This window comes from Pleurodeles waltl, chromosome 9 (genome assembly GCF_031143425.1).
Source record: "Pleurodeles waltl isolate 20211129_DDA chromosome 9, aPleWal1.hap1.20221129, whole genome shotgun sequence".
Lineage (NCBI taxonomy): Eukaryota > Metazoa > Chordata > Amphibia > Caudata > Salamandridae > Pleurodeles > Pleurodeles waltl.
Window position 1 is genome coordinate 303,192,297 of NC_090448.1, and position 26,424 is coordinate 303,218,720.

Here is a 26,424-nt window from a genome sequence, read left to right on the forward strand (position 1 = left end):
CAGATCTTGGTGGTGTGCTTTCATAGAGATCGAGTGTTGAAGAGGATGCAATGGAGCTGCTCTGAGGCCGTTGTAGTTGTTGTCGTTGTGTGTGCAGGTGCTCTGGTGTTGCAGGAGAAGCAACAGTGTCAATAGGTGATAGTTCCTACCCTAGATCTTGGAGAAATGCAGCAGTAGTTGATATTGTGGGGTCTGAGGTCCAGGGCTTGAAAGCAGACTACCTGCGGTGGGCAGGAGAAGCAGGATTCCTGGTGCTGGGCACAGTCCAGGTATGGATAGGTGCAGACAGGCTTAACTTTGGCACAGCGTTGATGTGCCCTCTGCACCTCTATTAAATAGGCCCTGGAGGTAAGAGGGACACTGGGTGGCAGTGGACAGGGCTGGAAGAAGGGGAGAAAGAGGCGTCAAGCGGGCAGAAAAGCGGGAAGGCGGCAAACAGGCAAAAAACACTATGAACATGCAAGCAGTGAGGAAACAGGAAAACATGGCATAAGTGACCAGAAAAAAGAAAACAGCAATACAGGGAATAAGACAGTCAATCAGGCAAAATGGGGAAAGCACTCTGGACAAAGCAAACTGTGAGGAAACAGGAAAACAAAAGATAAGTGACCAGAAAAAGAAAACAGCAATGTAGGCATTCAGCAGGCAAAAGGAAACAGCAGGCGTGGGAAGACCTGCATTAGAGGCAGCAAAAGAGAGCTAGGTCAGGAACCTAGCTCAAGTGCGACATCAGTACTCTTAGCACTGTCTTCTTCATAGGGCACATACATTTTTCAATCATTCCATTTGCGTGAGGCCAAAGTGGAGTTATTTTCATATGAGTCACTCTCATATAGTTTAGGACTTTTTAAAAAAGAATCACCATTGAATGGTGGTCCTTTGTCTCTTTTTAACTCAATTGGTACTCGCCAAATTGAGACTATCTCACCTAAAACTGGAAGTACAGAAGATGCTGAGATTGGTGACGCCTGTTTCTCTAATGGGAATAATGAGTATTTATCAATAATAATAAATACGTGATGTCCTGAATCCAGGGGTCATTAGAAATCTGCTGCCAATATTGTCCAAAGCGCCTCTGGTGATTTTGACGTTCTAAGTTCTTCTGTAAATGTTCTTCATGTAGTGCATTAACATAGGTAACAGGTTCGGACAATTTCTCCAGCACTAGCATCTAGTCCAGGAAAGCATACTTTATCACGTCCAAAGTTTTTCGCTGCAGTTATTCCTCTGACTTTCATTAGCAGTATTAACCACACTTCTTTGTAATGCCTGATGTATTAATATTCGAGTTCTTTCTCAGAAGAATCGCAGATGAAGCAATTGCAAATTGTTTGTGTACAGTTTAAAAGCTAAAAAGACTTTTCATACATATGTCATGGAATCTACATGTATCCATCCGTTTGTGATAATTATTCTCTTAACTTTTGAATTGTTCGATCTGCCGTTGAAGCTTCTAAAATAATTTTATTAGAATTCTAAAATTCGTACGAGCCACAGTCTTAATTAAAAACAAATATACTCTTCTGCTCATGAAGTTGGATCTTGTTGAGTCAAAACAGGATGTCTAGATGAATAATCCGCAAGATTTGAGTCTTTTCCTGGTTTATATAAAATTTTGAAATTATAGTGCATTTGTCTCATACCACATCGTTCAATGTGTGGTGGCATTTATGTCTTTGGGTTACCAAATATTGTCAGCAATGCTTGATGATCAGGAACCATTGTGAATAGTTTCCCATACGTAAATGTATGGTAAAGCTCACATGACCATACTAGTGCCAAACTTTCTTGCTCTGGCTGAGAATAATTTTTTCAATTTCAGACAGTCTTCTGCTGGCATGTGATATTACTTAAGAAGTGCTTCCCCTTCCAGGTTTGTGTTGCACAAGTATAGCTACTAATCTATTAATAATTCAGCACACATTGTAAGATAAAAGTACGAAAAATGTGCTGCAGATGAAATGTCTTTATTAATTTTCACATATTTCATTCCATTCAAACTTGTTCCTTTTTTGTTAGTTCACATAATGTAGTACTTGTAGAAGCAAAGTCTTTGATATATTGCACACAATAACTAGCAGTACCTAGAAATGAACACAAAACTAACTGTTCCTTTGGATGTGGCATATTTAATAAAGACTACATGTTCCCTAGATCTGGATGCCTTCTTCCTTTGAGAGAATTTGACCGTATAATGTGGTTTGTCTACTTCAAAATTGAGAGTCTATCTCTCTGAGAGTCAAGACAGGGTGGGCAACTGGACAAAGGAGGCCTGCTATAATGGGACATTGCTGCTTGAGTTCATCATTTAGCCTGATCCAAATCCAGGTTCTCTTGACAGCATACAGAATTGAGAGTCAAGGTTGGTCTGACCTGATGTAGGTGGTCAGTGTCCAAAGTTTGAACTGTGCATCATAAGTGTTTCTGGAGACCACTATGAAGCTTACTTTTGTTGTGTCACCTGATTCACTGACCACAGTTTTGAAGGGCTTTGAAACTTGTTGATAAGCTTGCAATGTTCTCCTCTACGCCATATCTAGCTGCAATATCCTCAAGTGAGGCAACTTTATTTGTTTCCTATGTAGAGGCAATTTGGTACGTGTTAGCAACAGCACTGCAGGTGGACTATGTTAGGACTGTGTGTGTGCCATGTACGGGCTGCTCCATGACCAGGAATGCGCCACAACCTAGCCACAGATGAAACACTTAGAGGTAGATGGGTCATTGGCAAGAAGTGCTGAAGATTGGATCAAGACTCTCATGACAGAAACAGCTTGTCACTGGTAGTCTGTTGATTGTGCTTCTAGGCCTTCGGTAGTATGCTGATGTTCTGACTCCACCCAAACAGTGAGACACTGTTTAGATGGTAGCATATATTCACCTTAGAAAGAACTGACAGGATGGTGTTACCAGTTGGGTGTTGACAGCTGCCCACAAGTTCAGAGGGTCTTTCATTATGCATCAAGCGTTGGTGGACTTAGGGACTAATGTAGATATTGGCGGACAGGTCACTCTGACACAACGGGGATGGATATCCCATCCACAGAAATCTAAATCCCATAGGGCATAATGGGATTTATATTTCGGTGGATGGAATTTCAGATTTAGATTCCAGTCAACGGTATAAATCAGGCTCTAAGTTTCCTACTGGAGTTGGTGGCACTGAACATCTTCAGTTTATGCAAGGCATCAGTGGTTCTTGGTGCAGATGCCCTGGTCTGCAAGGTAGGTGTGCCACTGTCTGGGTGCTGCACTAGGTAGCCAGCGGCAGAAACTCTATTCACGCATGCATATGGCTTACTGTTGGTTCTCTTGCTATGCCTTCACCCAGGCATTGTTGCTGCACTTCAGTAAATTTCCTATTGTAGGTGAGGAGGTGCACCTACAGTGGTACAAATCTATTATGACTGTGAACTTCAGGTGCGATCAAATCTGATCAAAGTTCATGCAGGATTCTTCTCTTGTTCTCATGGGAGTTCTTCAAGATTACCACTGTAGGCCGGTCAGGCACTCCCTTCACTTCACTTCTATTGTCTATGCTCAAGTATGCACCTTCTTCAGGGATAGGCCAAAAGGGCCTCTGGATAGAGGTGGTCATTTCGACATTGGCAGTAAAAACCGCTTACGGCCACGACAGCTGCCAACATACCGGCGCGGTGGCGATTATCCGTTCGGCATATTATGACGCACACACACACTAAAACTACAGAATACAGCCCCATACACAAATCTGCCAGCCCAAAGGTCAGTGGTAAACTGTCGGTCCCAACACCCATACTGTTACGCCAACAGAACAACGCCCACCACATCATGATGCACAAATCACCACAGTGGACGTTCAACGGCAGTAAACCATTGGAGGTTTACACCTCCGTGCTCAGAACGGACACCGAAAAATACTAAACTACACAATATTAGCCAAATTAAAAAAAAACACACTTGACACCCATACAAGCACCACACCCAACCACTCACACCACTATAAAACACATACCCACATTACCCACAACCCCTTACGAATACAAATCATTGCCCCAGACAGACTTCAAGACCACTGCAACAACACACATACACCCATACATCCCTCACGCACTCCACTACGCACACCCAATTACACCACCCAACACCCACACACTTACACACACCACACAACACCCATGGCCTCTCAAAGGCACCCCTGTTTCACAGATGATGAGTTGCGGGTCATGGTGGAGGAAATAGTCAGGGTAGAGCCACGGCTGTTTGGAGCACAGATACAGCAGATATCCATTGCAGGGAAGATGGAGCTATGGCAGAGAATTAGGGACTGGGTGAAGCATCCAAGAACAAGGGACGACATCAGTAAGAGGTGGAATGACTTACGGGGGATAGTACGTTCCGTGGCAGCAAGGCACCAGCTCGGCATGCAGAGGACTGGCGGTGGACCCCCACCTCCTCCCCCACAGCTCACAGCATGGGAGGTGCAAGTCTTGGCATTACTGCATTCTGGGAGACTCTCTAGAGTAGCCGGAGGACTTGACACTGGTAAGTCAACGCAAACCGTCACTGCATGCCATCTCACACCCTCACTCCCATCACTCCACTCCATCCCACACACTGCACCTACACACATGACTAATCACAATGCCAAGCCCTGCATACCATTCCAATGCATGGACATCCCTCCCAGCCCTGCATGGACACCCATCACCAAAACATGCACAGCATGGAGAACTAACAAGCACACAATAAACCACCATATACAAACAAATGTGGCAGGACAACAGCAATGATAGAGGGGAAGATAGGGATGTACAGCATGTCATAGGCATGGAGCATAATACATCACTTACATCCCCACAGGTACCCCAGCCAATCTCAGTGGAGAGGAAGTGCCACGACTATCCAGCACCCCAACAGAAGATGTCCCCAGTGAAGACAGTAAATCTGACTCCAAGATCTGGATCAACAACCTGGCCCATCAGGGACCATTGGTCAGTCGGTCACTGAGGAAATTCGATTTTTAATACGATCGTATCGACCCGCCATTTTGTGGCCCGCCGCCATTTTATGTTGCCTTCACTCAGGCAGCACAGCGAACGAAGTCCATTCTGCCTTTTCTGCTTATTCTGCAACATGGTGTTCAAAACAGTCTTCTGCCTCTATCTTTACAAGGCTGGTATTAAGGTCTGACCGAGTACACTAATCCCTGTCTGGTTTTCTAATCCTTGTTTCAACTATCTGTAGGCTCACACTATTCTCCGCCGATCTTATCTTATCGTCTGGCCTTCGCTGTCCTTTGCTAGTATTCTCTCATTTCACAACTGTCCTCCAAACGCACACAAACTTATCGCACCACATGCAACTTCGTTGTGGATCGGTTAATGAATTAGTTCAAGGGAGGGGTGACAAACACAGCTGGAGGGGAGGCAACCTTAAGTCACTTGATACTTTGTTCTGTCTTGTTTTCCGACATTTCTATTGGCTCTGTTCTATCTTTACATTATTCTTACTGGCTCCTTTCTATGTGTTCTGGGAGTGTATGTAGTTAATAAATGTTTTTATACGGTATATAAGATTGTGCGCCACAAAGTAAAGTGGCAGTCTCCTGAGAACATACCTTGTGTACTTCTTGGACAACTGTACTAGCTGCAGCTAATAAAATCTGATCTTTTACGCCTGACAGAGTGTCCCGTGTCTCTGTTAGTTGAGGCAGGTGAATCCAAGGAGATTTCAGGCGTACCCTGCGCCGCCAGGCCCATAAGGTTCTGGTTCTTCAACTGGCGCCCAACGTGGGGCGGCTTCAGCGGTACCGGTTCTGCCTGAAGGTCGTGAGGAACCCCGCAGGAAAATTCTGGAGGAATCGCGAGCCACGTCAAGCGACCCCTGTATGTCGAAGTGGTCCGAAGGTCTTTTTCAGCGCGGTTACTCCTTCCTGACGGCTACTGACGACTGCTGCCCTGACTGCCGTCCTGCCTTGGCCCTTTCTTTGATGATGTATGGTAAAGCGAGACGATAGACGGGCCTCTGTTGGTGTAAGAAGACATCCTTAGTTAAGTATTTGGTGGGTCGCGCCCACAAATTTTGGTCTTTGTTTTGTCCTTAGGTTCTTAGATTTGGCCATTGCAGTGGCCAAAGCCGAGGGGTAAGTGCATTTGTGCTGTGTAAACTGAAAGTTTTACCCCCTTGATGTTTGTGAACAGCCACTAAAAATCGTGAGATGTCTGGTCTGACTAAGTTTGGAAAACTTTGTTGCTTTGGTTGTAATAGGGACTCCCAGCTTGAGGACTCCTGTCCGATTCCTTCGGTTGGAACTCCCACATATGAGCTCTATTCTAAACATGGTGTTGGTCCTATTGCCTTTAATAAGACATGGACCCGATATACAAAGAAAGATGGTGTTTTAAAATGGCCAGAAAATGGTAGTTTCGAAACTGATGTGCTAGATAATTTAGAAGCAACGTTATTTAAAAGAAAAGCCCGGCCGGCAATGTTTGACTCTTTTCGCCTTTGGCGTAAGGAAGCCAAACAGAGAGAAATTAAACAAGCGAAACGAGATAGGAAAACACAGGGAATGACGATTATACAGGCTGCTCAGCAATTCAAAGATGATGAAATAGATAATGCAATGGAAATTTCAGACAGACAGCATCGAATGGCAATAGATAAATGCTATCCGACGTTGTCTATCTCTTCCCTTGATAAAAGAAAAGATTTTGAGGAAGATTCCTTAATGTCCCACTTATTGAAATTGCCTCCGCCCTATGTACAAGGTGCTAATGCACCCCCGATGTTACAGCCTGTTCAGCCGCCAGTTGTGCTTCCGCCTGCTCCAGCTTTTCCACATTTGCCTCCTCAAGTATTGCCTATGCCAGCTTTGCCTTTAACTCCTTTGCCTTCTGCTCCTTTGGCAATTCCTAATGCTCCTTTAGTTAATTCACCTAATACCTTGTCCCCTATCCTTATGTCAAATTCTCCATCTACGCGTAAGCGATTTACCGATACTGTCTCTGGTCTCTTATCACCTTTCTTTGAAGCTTTAAATGTGTCTCCAGCTTTTTCTCGAAGACAGTCTCGTAGTCAATTCCCAGACTCCGAAGAGCGAGAAAAATTGGACTCACTTGCTTGTAGATGGATCAAGAAGGGTCCCCAATATAGTACGTCTGATATTATGTCCACCTTTCTGCAATGGAATGCACCTACGCAGAGATATGTTTTTAAAGTTATGTGCGATACTCTCGCTAAAGAATGGGAGGATATGAATTTGGGTTCGGTCCCACAGGATTTGTTAGATGTTCAGGCTGACTTTGACAAAGGACTTATTGTGGGTCCTAAGGTTGAAAACGCTGTCAGAACACTCATTTCTTTCAGATCCCTATTGTTCTCACAGACTTTTCCTGATTCTGATCCTTCAGTTAGGACAGCACTGAAAAACTATCCCATGAGAGAGGTTTCTCCAATATGGAAGGAAGAAGTTGCAGCAGCAGGTGCTAATCCAGCTATTCCTGCGCATTTTCAGCGCATATGGATACATGTCCCCTGGAAAAGGTCTGAAGTTTTAGCACTTAAACAGTCACTACCAGATTCACGCAAAAATCCTGCTGGTTACTATAAAGAGTTGTCGCAAACAGTTGATGCATGTACTATGAATCTAGCAGATATTGACATGTTGATGGGAAATGTAGTTCCACAGACAATATGGGCTAAAATTCGTAGAGAGGATCACGCTCAAGAATTAGGCGGCGATTGGAACGCTATTATTGCCGCAGATAGAGGTCAAGTAGGTGGTGCAAAGCCCGACGCTTTGATCTCAGAACTCCCTGGTAGGATTATTACATTAATGAAAACAATGATGCCTGCTTTGAGAGTTAATTGGGATAAGCTAGCAGCATGTAAACAAAAGAAAGATGAAAGTGTTTCCGATTTCTTTACACGATTTGAGGAGACATTCATTGATCACAGTGGTCAAGATATGGCTACAGAAGGGGGACAGCGATTATTTGTGGATAAGTTCGTATATAACTTGCTTCCTGAACTATCACACAAGCTAAAAGACTCCGAGAGTTCATGGGCAGTTTCTTCTTCCGCCCAGATATTGGCTACTGCACAATATTATGAAAATAGAGACAAAGAAGAAAGGGAAAAACAAGAGAAAAAGACGAAAGAATTAAAAACTAAAGTTCTCTTGCAACAGGCTTATCCTCCTCGTTATGTTCAGCCTCAGTTTCAACAGCCTCCGCAGTTTCAGAGGTTGTATCAAAAGCCTGAACCATTCATTCCAAGACCTTTGCTAGGTCCCAATCAATGTGCTTATTGTAGGGAGGAAGGTCATTTTAAGAACAGTTGTCCGGCATTGTTGCAGCGTAATGGAACAACATCTGCTTCACGAGGTCGTGGTGGTTCTCAGTCAGCAAATAGAGGTAGAGGTCGAGGTGTGTTAACCCAAGGGCAGCGTTCTTTTGTTCCTCCAAATTCCGGAAATTACTTTGACCAGCAAAATGTTAGGTCTACACAGTATTACAGTGAGGATCAGTATATTGAAGGAGGGAATGAAAGTCTTCATTTTGAATAGGACAGCCATGGACAAAGTAAGGGGGTTACGTCAATTCCAGTGGATCAGAATGGACCTTATGTTAATGTCACTACAATGGGTGTTTCAGAGCCATTTCTTTTAGATACTGGTGCCATGAGAAGCTCTATCATTCATTCTAAACTCCCTGGCGCACCTTTGTCTGGCTTAACGAATGTATCTGTAGGATTTTCTGGCGCCCCTGTTCGCAATCCAGTTTCTTGCCCTTTGCCTGTTTCAATAGGCCCTTATGATTTAGAAGCTCCACTTCTTCTGACGAATGGTTGTGGTGAAAATCTGTTGGGTTTAGATCTATTAAAAAGAATGCATGCTACGATATATTGTTCACCTTCTGGTGTATACCTCACTCTAGGACAGAAAATGACTAGTCCAATGTACTTATCAAAAGATCAATTCCCACCTGAATTGCTTTCTCTTCCCGAAACGCTTTGGGCTACGGGTCCGAATGACGTTGGTTGTCTTGAGATCCCACCTTATGTTGTTACTCTCAAGCCCAATGCTGAAATGCCACGTATTCCGCAATACAGAATCTCTACTGAAGGTGAGAAAGCACTTCTGGAAATTGTCCATGATTTGATTCAGAAGGGTGTGGTTGAGGAAACGAGAGGAAATACATGTAACAGTCCTGTTCTTCCGGTTCTTAAACGCACTGATCCTTCTCAGCCTCCTGTTTATCGTTTTGTAATTGATCTTCGGGAGGTAAACAAGATTGTCGTACCGCAGTTTCCTGTAGTCCCAGATATCACTGCTCTGTTGACGATGATACCTTCTACAGCGACTTGGTTTTCAGTTATCGATTTAAAGAATGCTTTCTTTAGTATTCCCATCGCCGAAGAGAGTAGAGATATTTTTGGTTTTTCCCTCGGAGGCCGAAGCTTCCGGTTTAAACGCGCACCTCAAGGTTATTGTGAAAGTCCCTCTGTTTACAGTCAAGCTCTAAAATGTCATCTTGATGCTTTTTCCTTACCGTCCGGTGCCGCTCTCATTCAGTACATGGATGACTTATTAGTTGCCGCTGATTCAGAGGAGATTTGCAAAAACGTGACCGTTGCACTGTTGCGTCATTTGTTTGATCTGAATCACAAGGTTTCCCCTTCTAAATTACAATATGTCTGTCGCGAGGTGACTTATTTGGGTCATCTCTTGTCAAAGGAGGGACGACGATTGACCCCCGAACGAATTCAGGCAATTGCACAAATGTCAGTCCCATCCACACAAAGAGAGGTACGTGCCTTTTTGGGCATTACTTCTTATTGTAGACAGTGGATTCCGAGTTTCTCTTTATTGGCTAAACCGCTGTTGGCGCTAACTTTAAAAGATACGCCTCAGCCTCTTCCGTGGACTGACGAGTGTCAGAAGAGTTTTACTGATTTGCGTATTGCTTTGTGTTCTGCTCCTGTATTGGGTACTCCTGATTACAGTAAGCCCTTTACGCTCTATGTCCACGAAAGAGAGGGTTGTGCATTGTCAGTCTTAACGCAGCGTTTTGGAGATCAACAGCGACCATGCGCATATTTCTCAGCTACGTTAGATCCAGTAGCTAAAGCATTGCCTAGTTGTCTTAAGGCGACAGCGGCAGCAGCAATTTCTATTCGACAGTCTGCTGGAGTAGTGCTAGATAATACTCTCATTGTTATGGTGCCACATGCAGTGGATATTTTACTAAATAGGACAAAAACGCAGCATCTTACGAGTGCTCGGTTGTCCGGATATGAGCTGACGCTTTTGGCTAGTCACATACACATCAAACGATGTAATACCCTGAATCCAGCTACTTTGTTGCCTCTTCCAGAAGAGAGAGATGTCTCTGAACAGCATGATTGTTTTCTCCGTACTGAAGAAGAGACTAAGGGTAGAATTGACCTAAAAGACACGCCATTAGTGAATCCAGATGGAACACTATGGGTAGATGGTTCTTGTTTCAAGCTCCCGAATGGAGATACAGTTTCAGCCTACGCTATTACCACTTTGCATACGATAGTGGAGACAGCACGCATTAGACATAATTCAGCTCAGGCAGCTGAATTGATAGCCTTAACTAGAGCGTGTGTGTTATCCAAAGGAAAAAGAGTAAACGTGTACACTGATAGCCAATACGCTTTTGGTGTAGCGTTTAACTTTGGGCGTTTATGGAAGGAAAGAGGATTCTTTACTTCCCATGGTACTAAGATACAACATGGTCAATTAGTGACTGAACTTCTTGAGTCACTTACAATGCCTACTCAGATAGCGATCGTGAAGTGTAGTGCACACAAAAAGATTGTGGACGATGTTGGTCGAGGAAATGCATTTGCAGATGAGGTAGCGAAAAAGACAGCCAGAGACAACACAAGTCGAATGTATGTTGTAGGTCCCGCAAACTGCGTAAGAGAAAAGGGAATGTGTGAAGATACAGTAGAGAGTGTGAAATCAATTCAAGGAGAGGCTACGGAGAATGAGTTGAGAAAGTGGAAGGAAAGTACAGGAATGTTAGATGAGATGGGATGTTGGGTTGAATTATCAGAACATCAACGTTGGCTGTTACCAGATGCTTATGTACTACCTGTAGTTACTATGGCACATGGTCCAGCTCACCTAAGTGCAAAAGGAATATGTAAACTTCTGGCTCCAGTGTGGCAAAATGAGGGGATCCCAAAGTGTGCAAATAATGTAGTAAAACATTGTATTGTTTGCTTGATGTACAATCCGGGAAAGGGAACCCCAACTCCAGCAGGTCATTTTGCTCCTCCAACATATCCATTTGAGGTGTTGCAGATCGATTATATTCACATGGAACGATGCAACAATCTCAAATATGTTCTGGTGGTAGTATGTGCTTTTTCTAGATGGGTAGAAGCCTACCCTCTGAAGGACAATACTGCTTTATCAACTGCCAAAATACTTTTGAAAGAATTCTTCCCTAGGTTTGGTTTGCCGCGCATTGTCTGGAGTGACAATGGGAGCGAATTTGTGGGTCAAGTCATGCAAAAAGTTTGTGCAGGTCTTGGCATAAAACAGAAGTTCCACGCGGCGAATCACCCACAGTCGGCTGGTTTAGTAGAATGCTACAATGGAACCTTGAAGCTTAAAATTGCTAAGGTGCAAGCTAGCACAGGACTTAATTGGCCTGATGCTTTACCATTGGCTCTTCTGTCCACCAGAACAGCAGTACACTCTCGTTTGGGGCTTAGCCCTTACGAAGTGATATTTGGTCGCCCAGCTAATGTATGGGGAGTTCCTCGCCCTAAGAAATACTCAGACTTGCCATACCCGATGTTGATTGACTACTTGCATGACCTTACAACTAAATTGCGTGTTCTTCATCAACAGGTTCAGAGTGCTCTACCAGAGGCTTCTACAGACCCAGGTCATTCCATCCGACCAGGTGACTGGGTCTGCACGAAAAATTTCCAACGACAGAGAAATTTGGAGCCCAGATGGAGAGAGCCACGCCTGGTTCTTTTGACCACAAGAACAGCAGTTAAAGTCGAAGGAAAGAAAAACTGGGTGCATGCCTTGCACTGCAAGAAAGTGCCTTTGCCCTTGCCTTTCGATCAGTGGGTCCGTAGAGGCATCAGTGACTCTGAAAGTGAGAAAGTTCCGCAATTTGTACCATTCAGTGATGCGCGTCTAATTGGAACACTTTCTGAGAAAGAGGACGACGACATCCTTCAAGAAGCAATACCATCGCATCGACGCTTGAACACGACAAATCCAGGAACATTGTTTCAAAACCAGACTGCCTCTGGACAAGAACGCTATAATTTGAGACCAAGACCAAAGAACTTGTAACTTTCTCTCCTATGTAGTACTCTATCCCGGTTGCAGGGTCACGGTAGGAGTCTTAGTTACGACCTGAGTAAGTGGCAATAGGCCTGCAGGACCTCACAGTGTCATAGGACGGTAGATAATCGTGACTACAGTGATTGAGGAAGATTGCTGTGAGCATCCACTTAGAAAGATGGAGGCTACATTAGATAAAAGAGAAAGTAAAAATGTAAAGAATAATTGTAAAGAAATATGTAGTCGTTGTAGTATTGCTCTATGCGTCATTATATTGTCGTGTATTCTTTTGGCATCTGTAAACTGGATCATTATTACTCTGCAGCAAAAAGTTGTCTCTTCTCCTACCTCTACATCTTCTTCTACTATCTCTCCGCACCTATTTCACACTCTTCCCCAGCATGAACTCATCAGAAGAACTGAATACTTTAACAATTCCTTCGTCCAGTTGTTACATCAACATCAGTTAGTGATCAATACAACTGACTGTTGGGTGTGTGGACTCATACCACATACGGTAGAAAAAGGAATGCCATATTTAGTTCTTCCATTCTCCTATGAAGGTTCCGCTTGGGCTTATTTTGTCATTTTCAATAATGCATATCAAAGTAAAATTAAACAACCTGTCAATTCACATAGTGTTGGTTCAGATTTCAGTCATAGTTTATTGATAAAGGGAATGGTAGCTATGGCTAAAATCATGGAAAAAAGTGAAGCTTCCATAGATGAAAGAAAAGCATATACCAATTGGAACATAACTAATTACATTTCCAGCCTCAATGATAAGATTGAGCAAGGAAAATCTCCTCCGATACGGGTCATACCCCAACAAGGAAATTTCTGTCTGCAAGTAAATGGTAGAACTCCAAACACCGGACAAAGAGAAAGTTTATGTTCCCATACATATGTTTATTCAGCCCTGAATTCACCGCCGTTAGTACCATCTCAAGGTACATACTTCGTTTGCCACGATAGGGCTTATACATGGTTGCCAGCTGATTTCTCTGGTACTTGTTATATAGCCTTTCTTCTTCCCCCTACATACACCGCTCCTGCGAACCATCATAAAAATAGATATGGCAGAGGGATTGTGGATTCGAAAGACACAGCAGGACAAGAGGGAGGAGATTTCCTCAAAGGATTTCTTCCCTTCTGGGGTCCAATGGCCAACAGCAGAAATATAAGGCAATTGGTTCGTGTCGTAGAAACCACCATAGACATCACTGTAGGAGCTTTAAGTAACATTACAGCTGAACTACAGGCTGATCGTCTTATGACCTTGCAGAACCGTGTTGCCTTAGACTTTGTTCTTGCGGATCGTGGTGGAGTATGCAAATTGATCGGATCAAGTTGCTGTATTTTCATACCTAATGACGCTCCGACAGTATACCAAGCTATCTCTAAGTTACACATAATCTCCGAGTCGATTCATCAGGACGAAGGAGATTGGTCCTTTTCAGAGTGGTTTTGGGGATTACTGTCCAAATGGGGTTGGAAGGTATTGACATTCTTTGGAGTAATTTTAGCTTTTATATTCTCTTGTTGTCTTTGTATGCACTGCGGTCCTGCCGTCTGCAACCTATGAGCTACTGCATGTATTCCCAAACCCAAGTCACAAAGAACAGAGAATATCAAAATGATGGTACAGCAACAGCTTGATGACCTCATGGCCATAGACATCGACTCAGATTAACATGAGTTTGTGTATCTTGCCTGAGTTCTGGCAAAAGGAGGGTCTGAGGAAATTCGATTTTTAATACGATCGTATTGACCCGCCATTTTGTGGCCCGCCGCCATTTTATGTTGCCTTCACTCAGGCAGCACAGCGAACGAAGTCCATTCTGCCTTTTCTGCTTATTCTGCAACATGGTGTTCAAAACAGTCTTCTGCCTCTATCTTTACAAGGCTGGTATTAAGGTCTGACCGAGTACACTAATCCCTGTCTGGTTTTCTAATCCTTGTTTCAACTATCTGTAGGCTCACACTATTCTCCGCCGATCTTATCTTATCGTCTGGCCTTCGCTGTCCTTTGCTAGTATTCTCTCATTTCACAACTGTCCTCCAAACGCACACAAACTTATCGCACCACATGCAACTTCGTTGTGGATCGGTTAATGAATTAGTTCAAGGGAGGGGTGACAAACACAGCTGGAGGGGAGGCAACCTTAAGTCACTTGATACTTTGTTCTGTCTTGTTTTCCGACATTTCTATTGGCTCTGTTCTATCTTTACATTATTCTTACTGGCTCCTTTCTATGTGTTCTGGGAGTGTATGTAGTTAATAAATGTTTTTATACGGTATATAAGATTGTGCGCCACAAAGTAAAGTGGCAGTCTCCTGAGAACATACCTTGTGTACTTCTTGGACAACTGTACTAGCTGCAGCTAATAAAATCTGATCTTTTACGCCTGACAGAGTGTCCCGTGTCTCTGTTAGTTGAGGCAGGTGAATCCAAGGAGATTTCAGGCGTACCCTGCGCCGCCAGGCCCATAAGGTTCTGGTTCTTCATCACCCGCAGCCCACTCACAGTCCACCACAGAGCCTCCCCCATCAGTTACCAACACGACACAGCACCCACCTAGCGTCCCCACACCTCTGTCCCCAGGACACGTCAATCAGCAGTGTGCCCACCTGTACAGGGACCCCCAGTCCACACCTCAAGACAATCAGGGACCTGGGGTCAGTGGCAGTGGGCACACCGTTCAGGGGACACAGGCACAGGGCAACAGGGACACTGGGAGGACCGCCGTGTGCCAGGGGGAGGACAGGCCCCGGGAACCGACTCTCCAGGAGGCACTCACCAATGTCCTGGGAGCCTACCAACAGTCCCAGGACCCAATGGGCCAGATCCTGAACAACATGCAGGAGAACAAGCGACTGCAAGAGGAACACCATCAGTAGATCAGGGAGGACTTGCAGGCCCTCAGCATCACCATGATCTCCATAGCGGGGGTGCTGGCAGACATGGCCAACATCATGAGGGAATGGACGGCACAGCAGTGGGCCCCTACCACTAGCCAGTCCATTGACTAGCGCACCACATCCGCTGCAGCTAGCGGACAGGAGGCCCCGCCACAGGCCACCAGCACCCCTCCCCCTGCAGAAGGTGAACCACCCTGCAAACGTTCCCTGCGAACCAGACAGAAGCAAGACACTTGTCAAGACCAAGACCACCGCCAGGCAATGAGACTCACCTGATTGTCCCACTTGCGTCCCACCCTGTCACCTTGTCAACTTTGAACTGCCTTTGCTCCCCTTCCTATGGCCTCTTGGACACTGGACCTGTGCTACAAACAGACTGGAACAATACCCTGGACTTTCCTCTACCATCACCGCATTCCATTGCACTTTACCCTCAATTTTATAGCACTACAGTAAACACCCTTGAACACAATTTGAGTAACACTATTTTATGTGTCTTAAATGTGCATTTGTAGGAACAGTCACATCGAGTGCAAATGATCTGAACACTGTGATATCTAACAAATAATGACCTGTAATTATCTGTAGTGATCACATCAGACAATGTTTCATATCACCAACATCTGGAAAATGAGAAGAAATAGGTGACAGTAAGTTGAGATGCAAAGGAAGTGAATGCTATCATGTCAAAGGCACACAGATAAATCAATAGTCAGAGTAATGGTCAGTTCTACTGCCTCACCTGTGTGTCATTGGAAGTATTGTCGTATAACTGATGATCTGTTTTCCTCATCCTCACTGTCCTCAGGGTCCACTGCTGCCACAGGGTCATCTCCGGTCCCCTCCTCCTGAAGAAAAGGCACATGTTGTCTGAGGGCCAGGTTGTGCAACATGCAGGAAGCCACTACTATCTGGCAGACCTTTCCAGGTGAGTAGCACAGGGATCCACCTGTCAGATGGAGGCACCTGAACCTGGCCTTCAGGAGGCCAAAGGTCTGCTTGATTATTCTTCTGGTTCGCCCATGTGCCTCATTATAACGGCCCTCAGTCCTGGCATTCCTCACAGGGATCAGCAGCCACAATAGGTTTGGGTAGCCAGAGTCACCTGAAAGTTTTGAGGGACAACATTTAGCCTTACACAACCCTATGGGGAGAACACCTGAAGGCATACACTGACATACAGTGGGTAAGGGATCTCGCTCACCTATTAGCCACACCCTGTGCCTCTGTAGTTGGGCCATCACATTTGGGATGCTGCTCTTCCTCAGGATGAAGACGTCATGCACCGACCCAGGATACTTTGCAGTGATGTGGGAGACGTACTGGTCCGCCAGGCATACCATTTGTACATTCAGTGAATGGAAACTCTTACGATTCCTGAATACCTGTTCATTCTGGTGGGGGGTGGGGTGACTAACGCAATATGTGTACCTTCAATTATATTGGGGATATGGCCCATTGCATAGAATCCTGCCTTTACAGTGGCCACATCTTCCACCTGGGGGAAAGCAATGTAGCTGCACCATGGCAGACAAGACTCTTGCCAGCTCGATAGAAAACTTTGGCTGTGACATTCCAGCTGCCAAGCCCACTGTCACTTGGAAAGAACCAGTCGCCAGGAAATGGAGCACTGATAGCACCTGCACAAGAGGGGGGATCCCAGTGGGGTGACGGATAGCTGATATCAGGTCAGGCTCCAATTCGGCACACATCTCTTTGTTTGTGGCCCCGTCCAGTCTATAAGTCAGTATAATGTGCCTGTCCTCCAGTGTAGCCAAGTCCACAAGGGGTGTGTACACGGGGGTTCATCTTCTCCTCCCATTCATCCACAGCAGTAGGTATCTAAGGGACACAAGAGTGAGTAGGATGTCACAATTTGAACAATGGAACCACAACCTCAGTGTACATGTTTCATTTATGTGATGGGACTGTGGGAATGGCAAGGTATGTGCAAATCTAGGCAGTGACGCAGTAAAGGTTAATCTGATGGTTGTCCATCACCATGACATGGCAACCGCATGCCCTGTATTTAGGGACAGGGAGAAGTGGGGTAACTCCGACAACATTGTGCGTCGTGGTGGAAGGCAGTCTTGCACCGCCGTGCAATTCCTCATTGGATAATATGGTGCTCTATGGAGTACAGTGGCCAATGGGGATCTGCGCCGGCAGTGACGGTGTACACCGCCGCAGACGTGACTGCCATTTTCTATCTGATTCCTCACTTGTTTCCTGACCTTCAACAGGGGAACACCTACACTGCATGTGCTGCTGTGACCTGTGTCTGGAACCATGGCCCATGTGACCGGGGAGAGGGCCCCTGCCTTCGCTTCGGAGGAGTTGGAGCAATTGGTGGATGGGGTCCCAGCCCAGTATGGACTGCTGTATGGTCCTCCGGACCAATAGATGAGCACACCTTGGGCACAATGCATGTGTGAAGAATGCACGGAGATGTGTCTTCAAGCATCGTGTCATGGGGGAGTGATGTCATGTGGTGGTGTACATGGTGTGTGCCGGCCGGTGTGTGTGTCAATGGTGAAGGAAACGAGATTGATGGGCCATATCTGTGACAGGCTGGATTGTATGTGTAATGGTGTCCTCCTGTCTGTATCGCCTCTGCAGGTCAGTGACCATCAAAAGAAGGGATTATGGTGTGTCATCACCAAGGATGTGCGGACCCTGGGGTTCTGTGGCAGGCGGTGTACCCACTGTCGGAAACAGTGGGAAGACTTGAGACGCTGGGCATGGAAGATCACGGAGGCCAAGCTGGGGATGGCCTCCCAACGAGGAAGAGGTGCCCATCGGAACCTGACCCCCCGGAAGCCTGCATACTGACAGTGGCCTACCCAGAGCTGGATGGGCGCTTGAGGGCATCACAGCAGCCCTAATGGGGTGAGTACAGTGGCCGTTACAACAATATTTTGTAGGTGGTGTGGGATCCGGGTGGTGTGTGTCAGTTAGTGGGTGCCCCTTAATGCCAGACCAGACATTGCAGCCTGATCCAGCTCCAGGGTAATGTTTGAAAGAGAAAACAAGGTAACCTAGCGAGTTTTTATTCCATGTCAGACAGGGCTTAGTGGGTCCCAGGAGGTGTGCAGTGTAGGAAAGTACCATCTTGCCTGGCATGTTACCCCCATATTTCCCTGTATATATGTTGTTTTAGTCTATGTGTCACTGGGACCCTGCCAGGCAGGGCCCCAGTGCTCATAAGTGTGCCCTGTATGTGTTCCCTGTGTGATGACTAACTGTCTCACTGAGGCTCTGCTAACCAGAACCTCAGTGGTTATGCTCTCTCTGCTTTCCAAATGGTCACTAACAGGCTAGTGACCAATTTCACCAATTCACATTGGCATACTGGAACACCCTTATAATTCCCTAGTATATGGTACTGAAGTACCCAGCGTATTGGGGTTCCAGGAGATCCCTATGGGCTGCAGCATTTCTTTTGCCACCCATAGGGAGATCTGACTATTCTTACACAGGCCTGCCAGTGCAGCCTGAGTGAAATAACGTCCACATTATTTCACAGCCATTTACCACTGCACTTAAGTAACTTATAAGTCACCTATATGTCTAACCTTCACCTGGTGAAGGTTGGGTGCAAAGTTACTTAGTGTGTGGGCATCCTGGCACTAGCCAAGGTACCCCCACATTGTTCAGGGCAAATTTGGCAGTGTTTGGCCCTCATCTTGCTGTGGCATCTTGCCATATAAAAGGCAGCGCAATGCATAGTGCTCAATCCTGATCCCTGTGTGTGACGGTGCTGTGTATGCCAACTGTGGTGTTGGTGCAGTTATAGACCCAGTGTTCCCTTTCCCTCTCTCCCCCCCTTTATCTTCTGTCAACCTGTCCATGTGTGCATTAGCATCATCTAGCAGAGGAGCAGGGGCACCGGCGACAGAGGGAACTGCATCCCATAGGACCCAGGAGGCAGAGTTCACCATTGGGAAGGGGAGGGGAGCACCACGACGGAGACAGGAGGTGACAACACAGACTCTGATACCTCCTCCGATGCCAGCTCCCTGGTCGTGCTGGACACCTCTGTGACCACCCCAGCTGCAGGTACAGCCACCACCCCCCATACCAGCACCGCCCTCCCAGTAGCCCCTCAGCAAGTTGCCTGTGCCCGCTCACCCAGGAGGGTGGGCATCTCCTTTACCCCAGGCACCTTAGGCCCTGCCCAAGGAGCCCTGCTGCCCTGAGTGAGGAGGCTATTGGCCTCCTGAGATCCATCTCTGTAGGACAGTCAACCATTGTGAATGCTATCCAGGGGCTGGCATCCCAGATGCAGCAATGCAGTGCATTCCTGGAGGGCATCCACGGTGGATTGGTGGCCCAACAGAGATCGATTCAGGCTCTGGCCTCCTCTTTGATGGCAGCCATTGACCCTGCCCCTACCTTCCCACCTCCAACTACCACTTCCCAGTCCCAGTCTCCTCAACCCCAACCCATCTCATGCACACATAGAGACGAGCATGCACACAAGACAACACACAAGAGTGGCACAGTCAAACACAGGCAACACACAAGCACTCATGCAAACACCAGATAGTTGCAGACACAACCACTGTCTCCCCCTCCTCCTCCTCCACCTCCCACACAGTTATGTCCACAGTCACACCCGCATGCACTGTTTCAACATCCACCACCAGCATCACCACACCAAGTAGCACACACACCTCCCTAGCAGACACCTTCACAACATCCATGCACGTGTCTCCCGTGTCCTCTCCAACCCTGTCTGTCCCCCCTCCTAAAGGTCACAAACGCAAGCACTCAGACACCCATCATTCATCCACCTCCCATCAGCACACACCCCATGCACCTGCAACCAAGTCCAGCAGTCGTACTCCTCCAACAACCACTCCCTCAACCTCCACTTCCATCCCTCCTCCCTCTTCCCGGCCCACTGTACCTCAGAAGCTTTTCTTTGCCCAACTTGACCTCTTCCCTCCCCCGTCCTGCCCGTAAAAGCAGTCCCAACAACCCAGCCCAGCACCTCAACCAAACAGTCCACATGGACAGTGGAGGTACCTCCTAGTTATGGAGGCAAAACAGTGATGGTTCCCACTCCACCAGCCTGAAAGGGTAAGGATCCCACAGCCACTGCCATGAAGGGGAAGAAGCCCTCGACTCCTGCCATGAAGGGGAAGGAGGCTGCATCTCCTGCCATGAAGGGGAATGATGCTGCATCTCTTGCCATGAAGGGGAAGGAGGCCACACCTCCTGCCATGAAGGGGAAAAAGCCCTCGACTTCTGCCATGAAGGGGACGAAGCCCTTGACTCCAGCAGAGGCTGGCAGGATGACACCACCACCAGTGGTCATGGAGCCCTTGCCTCCAACAGAAGCTGCCCATAAGGCATCTTCACCTGCTGACAAATCAAAATCAAATCAAATCATTAACATTTATAAAGCGCGCTACTCACCTGTGCGGGTCTCAAGGCGCTAGGGGGGAAAGGGGGGGTTATCGCTGCTCGAACAGCCAAGTCTTTAGGAGTCTCCGGAAAGCGGAGTGGTCCTGGGTGGTCCTGAGGCTGGTGGGGAGGGAGTTCCAGGTCTTGGCCGCCAGGAAGGAGAAAGATCTCCCACCCGCCGTGGAGCGGCGGGTGCGAGGGACGGCAGCAAGTGCGAGGCCAGCGGAGCGGAGGGGGTGGGTGGGGACGTAGAAGCTGAGGCGTCTGTTGAGGTATTCCGGTCCCTTGTTGTGGAGGGCTTTGTGTGCGTGGGTGAGAAGACGGAAGGTGATCCTTTTGCTGACTGGGAGCCAATGCAGGTGTCTCAGGTGTGCGGAGATGTGGCTGTTGCCGGGTACGTCGAGGATGAGGCGGGCCGAGGCGTTTTGGATGCGTTGCAGGCGGTTTTGGAGTTTGGCGGTGGTCCCGGCGTAGAGGGTGTTGCCGTAGTCCAGGCGACTCGTGACAAGGGCGTGGGTCACGGTTTTTCTGGTGTCGGCGGGGATCCAGCGGAAGATCTTGCGGAGCATGCGCAGAGTGAGGAAGCAGGCGGAGGACACGGCGTTGACTTGCTTGGTCATGGTGAGAAGAGGGTCCAAGATGAAGCCGAGGTTGCGGGCGTGGTCTGCGGGGGTCGGTGCGGTGCCGAGGGCCGTGGGCCACCAGGAGTCGTCCCAGGCGGACGGGGTGTTGCCGAGGATGAGGACTTCCGTTTTTTCAGAGTTCAGCTTTAGGCAGCCCTCACCTCCAGCAGAGGCAGTGCAGCCCACTCCTTGTGCAAAGGCTGCACCTTCACCTCCTGAGACAGTGCAGCCCTCACCTCCAGCAGAGGCTGCCCAGGAGGCACCTTCACCTGCTAACACAGTTCAGCCCTCACCTCCAGCAGAGGCTGGCAGGGTGACACCTCCACCACCAGTGGTCATGGAGCCCTCACCTCCAGCAGCGGGCATGTAGGTTACCCTCCTGGGACTGCTGTACAAGGAGCCTCCTCCACAACCAGTGGGCAAATCACCCACCCGAGAGACTGTGGCCTTGCACTCCACAGCACAGAGAAATGGGCATGGAGCCCCCTCCAGAACCAGTGGGAAAGTCACCCACCTGACAGACTGTGGCCTTGCACTACCCAGCACAGAGAAATGGGCACAGAGCCCCCTCCAGAATCAGTGCGCAAGTCACCCACCTGAGAGACTGTGGCCTTGCATTCCCCAGCACAGAGAAATGGGCATGGAACCCCCTCCAGAACCAGTGGGCAAGTCACCCACCTGAGAAACTATGGCCTTGCACTCCCCAGCACAGAATAATGGACAGGGTGCCCCCTCCAGAACCAGTGGGAAAGTCACCCATTCCAGAGACCATGGCCTTGTACTCCTCAGGACAGAAAAATGGGCATGGAGCCCCCTCCAGAACCAGTGGTCTTGTTCCTGACTTCAGCTGAGGTGCCCCCCACCTCTAGCCCCCTGAGGTGCCTGCCCACTTACAAAATGCTGCCCCTTCAGAGTTCTGTGCAGTTGCTGTCAGGAAACAAGTTGGGCCATGGACTGTGCCCTGTGGCCATGTGGGCCCTTTGTACTTTGGACTTGGCATTGGCCCTTTGTGTGCAATTGTACATATCTGGTTCATCTGGTGGCTTTTCCCTTGCTAATACATTTTCAGTACTTCCGAAATCTGGTCCTTGTTTTATTGTGCTGTGTGTCGTGTGCCATTGGTTTACATCTGCAGCTGGTTGTGTGAATGGTGTGTGTGTGAAAGGTGTATGTAGTGCGTGTGTGTCTCACTCTCCTTTTCCTCCCGCCATCCCTTGTCTGCTAAGCGGCTGCACTCACCGTCGTCGTCTTCGTCGGCATTGGTGTTCCAGATGGAGCATGGCATAGAAGAGCATCAGGAAGACTTGAAGTTCTGGTTCCATAGCGGCGGCAGAGTGTTTCGTTTTCTGTATTCTTTTTCCACCATGCTTTCAATGGCGTTGGCACTTACCCGGAAATCCTGGTGATTTCCTGTATCATAATATGGTGGACGGTACTTTGTCTTCCTCCTCACTGTTGATGGCAACCGCCGACGTGCATGGTGTTAACACCCTGGCGGATTGTGTGGTACATTGGCTGTCTATGTGAGTTCTCACCGCGATGCTCATAATTTGGCGGTAATTACCGCCGTCCTGTTGGCGGTATTTCCCCCACTTCGTCACTTACCGCCAATGTTATGATGAGGGCCATAGTGTCTTTACAATAATGGTATGAGCACCCTGAGAGCAGGCGTTATGCCTCTTACAGAAGCAAAACAATCTGGTAATTTAATTATGCTACATGCTCTCACTTGTATGGAATGTTTTGATGCTTCAAATGAGTAGAAGTAAGCAGCATTAGGGGGCTGCCTTTCGGAACCGGAGGCATGATGTGGTATCATTGTGGGAACCATAGGCATATGGTAGCACTGGTGTGTGCCTTGTGCTGCTGGTGTAGGTGCTTCTCTGTCTTTCTGGTGCAGTCAGCTGGGTGTAAAAACTTTCTCTTGTTAGCTCCATAGATAGATCTCATTACGTAGCTGATAAGTCAGATTGGTGTGAGCAAGCTTTCTGGATGCAATCTAGTTATTTAATTGAGGGCGATGGTGTGGTTTTGTAGATATTAGTCCTGGTATGTTAACTTTCAGGAGGTAGTTGTTCAACCTCTTAGGTAAGGTGCAAGCTATCATCAGGAAAGTACTCAAAGGCCTGTTATTTTAAGTGTCTAGTCGGTGTGTGTTTCTTTTTCAGAGGCACACCTCTCTTTCTCTCTCTCTGATATGGTTACCCCCCTCCAAATCCCTCCTACCCCTAGTTTAGCCTGGTATCTGATGTGATTTCAACTGAAAGTGCACTGGGTTCCTGCAAACCAGAATCTCAGTCCCAGATCTTTTTCCCTAAACTGTACAATTGTTTCTCTAATTGGCAAATCCATTAGCACCCTCTGTAAGTCCCTAGTAAAGGGTACCCTTGGTACCTAGGGCCTGAGGTGCTAAAGAGGGTCCCTAAGGGCTGAAGCACAAATTATGCCACCCTAAGGGACCCCTCACCAAGCACATGGCAGGCTGCCATTGCAGGCTGTGTGTCTTGGTGCACACCAAAATTAAAACACAACATGTCACACATCCCTGTGTGCCATGTCCCCTAACACTGCATGCAATATATGAAAGTCACCCCTACAGCATGCCTGATAGCCCTATGGCAGGGTGCATTAAAGTACATATCTTTGTAAATTTTCAGACAGACACAGTGAGTGGCTAGGAAAGCCATTTTAAATGCATGTGCTGGACACTAGTCAATGTGAGTTCCCAAGCTACATGTTGGCTTCACTGAAGATAGGGATGTTTGGTATCAAACATCTCATATTGGTAAGCCCACACTGATTCCAGCGATGTATCTATAAATATATGCTTCCAGAGGGCACTTTAGAGGTGCCCCCTGAAAACCTACTAGCCTCTGGTGTGCTTGCTGACTGGTTTCTGGCAGTCGGCCACCTGGGACATGGTTCTGGTGAGAGCCTTCTGCTCTCAGAAGGCCCAGAACAAAAGCCTGTCTGAGAGTCAGGATGACCTGCTGATTATCCTAACTAAGGTGGCAAGTCTCAAAGGGCTGCTGCCTTTGAAATGTGAATCTAGGCTCCCCCTCATAGGAGAGGAAGCCAACCCCCTTGTCCAGAGCCCCTAGGCACCTGCACCTGTGGGAAAATAAGCTAGTCAGGTAGGCACGCCCTCCTCCGGCTCCTACCACCCCTAAGGCGGGTTAAGCCAAGGTGAACACGATTTTCCAGAGGTAGTCATCTTTGAGATGGCATACCTAGGAGTTCTGGGACAGGGTTATGCCCACTTCCCACAGAAAGCAGTCATATAGGGAGTGTAGTGACCCCAAGGGTCATTATCCCATTGGCCACAACCATACACCCCCATAAAGCACCTAAATTCAGCATTTATGGGAGCCCCTGGCACCAGAGAAGCAGATCCTGATGACCTAAGAAGAGCAAGGACCTTGAAGAGCAGTGAAAGCAGAAGAGGAGAACAGAAGCAGCTGATCAGGTACCAACCCCGCCGGCCTTTCTGCATCCCTTGTCAAAAATATGCACCACAGTCGATATGCCCTGCATCTATGTCTCCAGAAAACTGGGAAGACTCCCTGCCTTCCAAGAAGACTAAAGACCTCCCATGAACAGCGGACCTGTTCCCCAGCAAACTCCAAAGACGGGACTCTGAAGCCTCTGGAACCACCAAAACCCGACACCTGAAGTCACCACTGCACCTGCCATTTCTGACCCAGGTTGAAGTGGACCACTAGTGCCAAAAAGGTTCTCCAGCCCTCCAGAATCTGATGTCCATTGTGGTTTCACCCCTCCTGGGTTCCCTGATGACGCCAGATGCTACTGCACGCAGCCCCTCTCTACCACGACCGCTCCGGTTGGAATAAAACGAGACCTAAAGACACTTCTACATCCGTCACCCCTTGTAAGTTGACAGTTCAGGTGAGGCTTTATGCTTGAACCTCAGGCATTGATGTTAACAATCAGGGAGCATAAGCCCTTGGTTAATTTGTCTCTCACAGTGTCTCAGGGGAGCTTAAGGAACCCAGTGGTCCCAGTCTGTAAGTGCTAGTGCTGGGCTGCAGTTAGCATGTCATGGCCAGGAAAAACCTTGGCTGCTTCGTTCACCTGCTTCAGAGAGGCCACACTGGAGCAGGACATCTCTCGCTCCACTTTTGGAACAGTAATGGGAAGGCTGATCATTAGGGCCTGTGAAAAGAAGCATTTTCTGGGCTTAGGTTGTCAGGAAAATGGACGCCCCACCAGGCTGCTTCTCTATGAGACAGAGAGCCTTCAGTGCCCTAGACAGGTGAAGAAGACTCACACGTTTTCCTCTCTTTGTCTTTGAATGGTAGTGCTTTGCTCCTTTCTTCCTCAGTGTAACAGAGGCAGCCAGTTCGAAACAATTGCTTGCTTGGAGGAGCAGTAAACACAAAGGGATTTACTTTAACTTTGAGGCTGCATTAGAGGCAGTGCTGTTGGGGAAATAGCTGTAACTTGCATGTCTCATTCTAAGACAGTAATGCTGAAGGTGTATGAAGCATAAAGGGATGTGCATCTTGCTCCTGCTGCTTTTAATATGGTATGAATACTGAAAGGCAGGTAGGTGACAGCTGCTCAGGGGTGGGGGCAGGATTGCTATGAAGGCAGCAGGCCCTGCATGATGTCCTGCTCGCAGCACTGGCAGAGGATTTTAAGTGTCTCCTCAAGAGAGAGTAAATAAGGTGCTTCAGGAGGATTTCCCTCTAGGTAATGGACCTGCAGGCAGCCTTCACAGCAAATGCTAGTGAGTGCTGACGGGTCAGCAGACCCCCCTGGATGCAGGCAGGATTGGATTGGGACTGAAAATAGGCCAAATCACCAAAATAAAAGTGAATTAGAATTAGTGAATTAGGTAGCTAAAAATGGCCCATATTTGTAAATTCGGACAGTTTTGTACTTGTAAAGACACTGTATAAGAGTTTTGCCAGGTATGGAATCCTGCAAGGATTTGAGCTTGCTGAAGGCAATTTTTATTTAACATGAAAATAACAGTAAAATGGCCCAGATGACCCTACACTAGGCCCACAAAAAGCCAATAAACTGGACCACTTACTGACCTGTCAGATCATCCATTTGCGCACTGCCTGAGTGCCCCATAGGTAAGTCCACCTAGATATAAGTCTCAACTT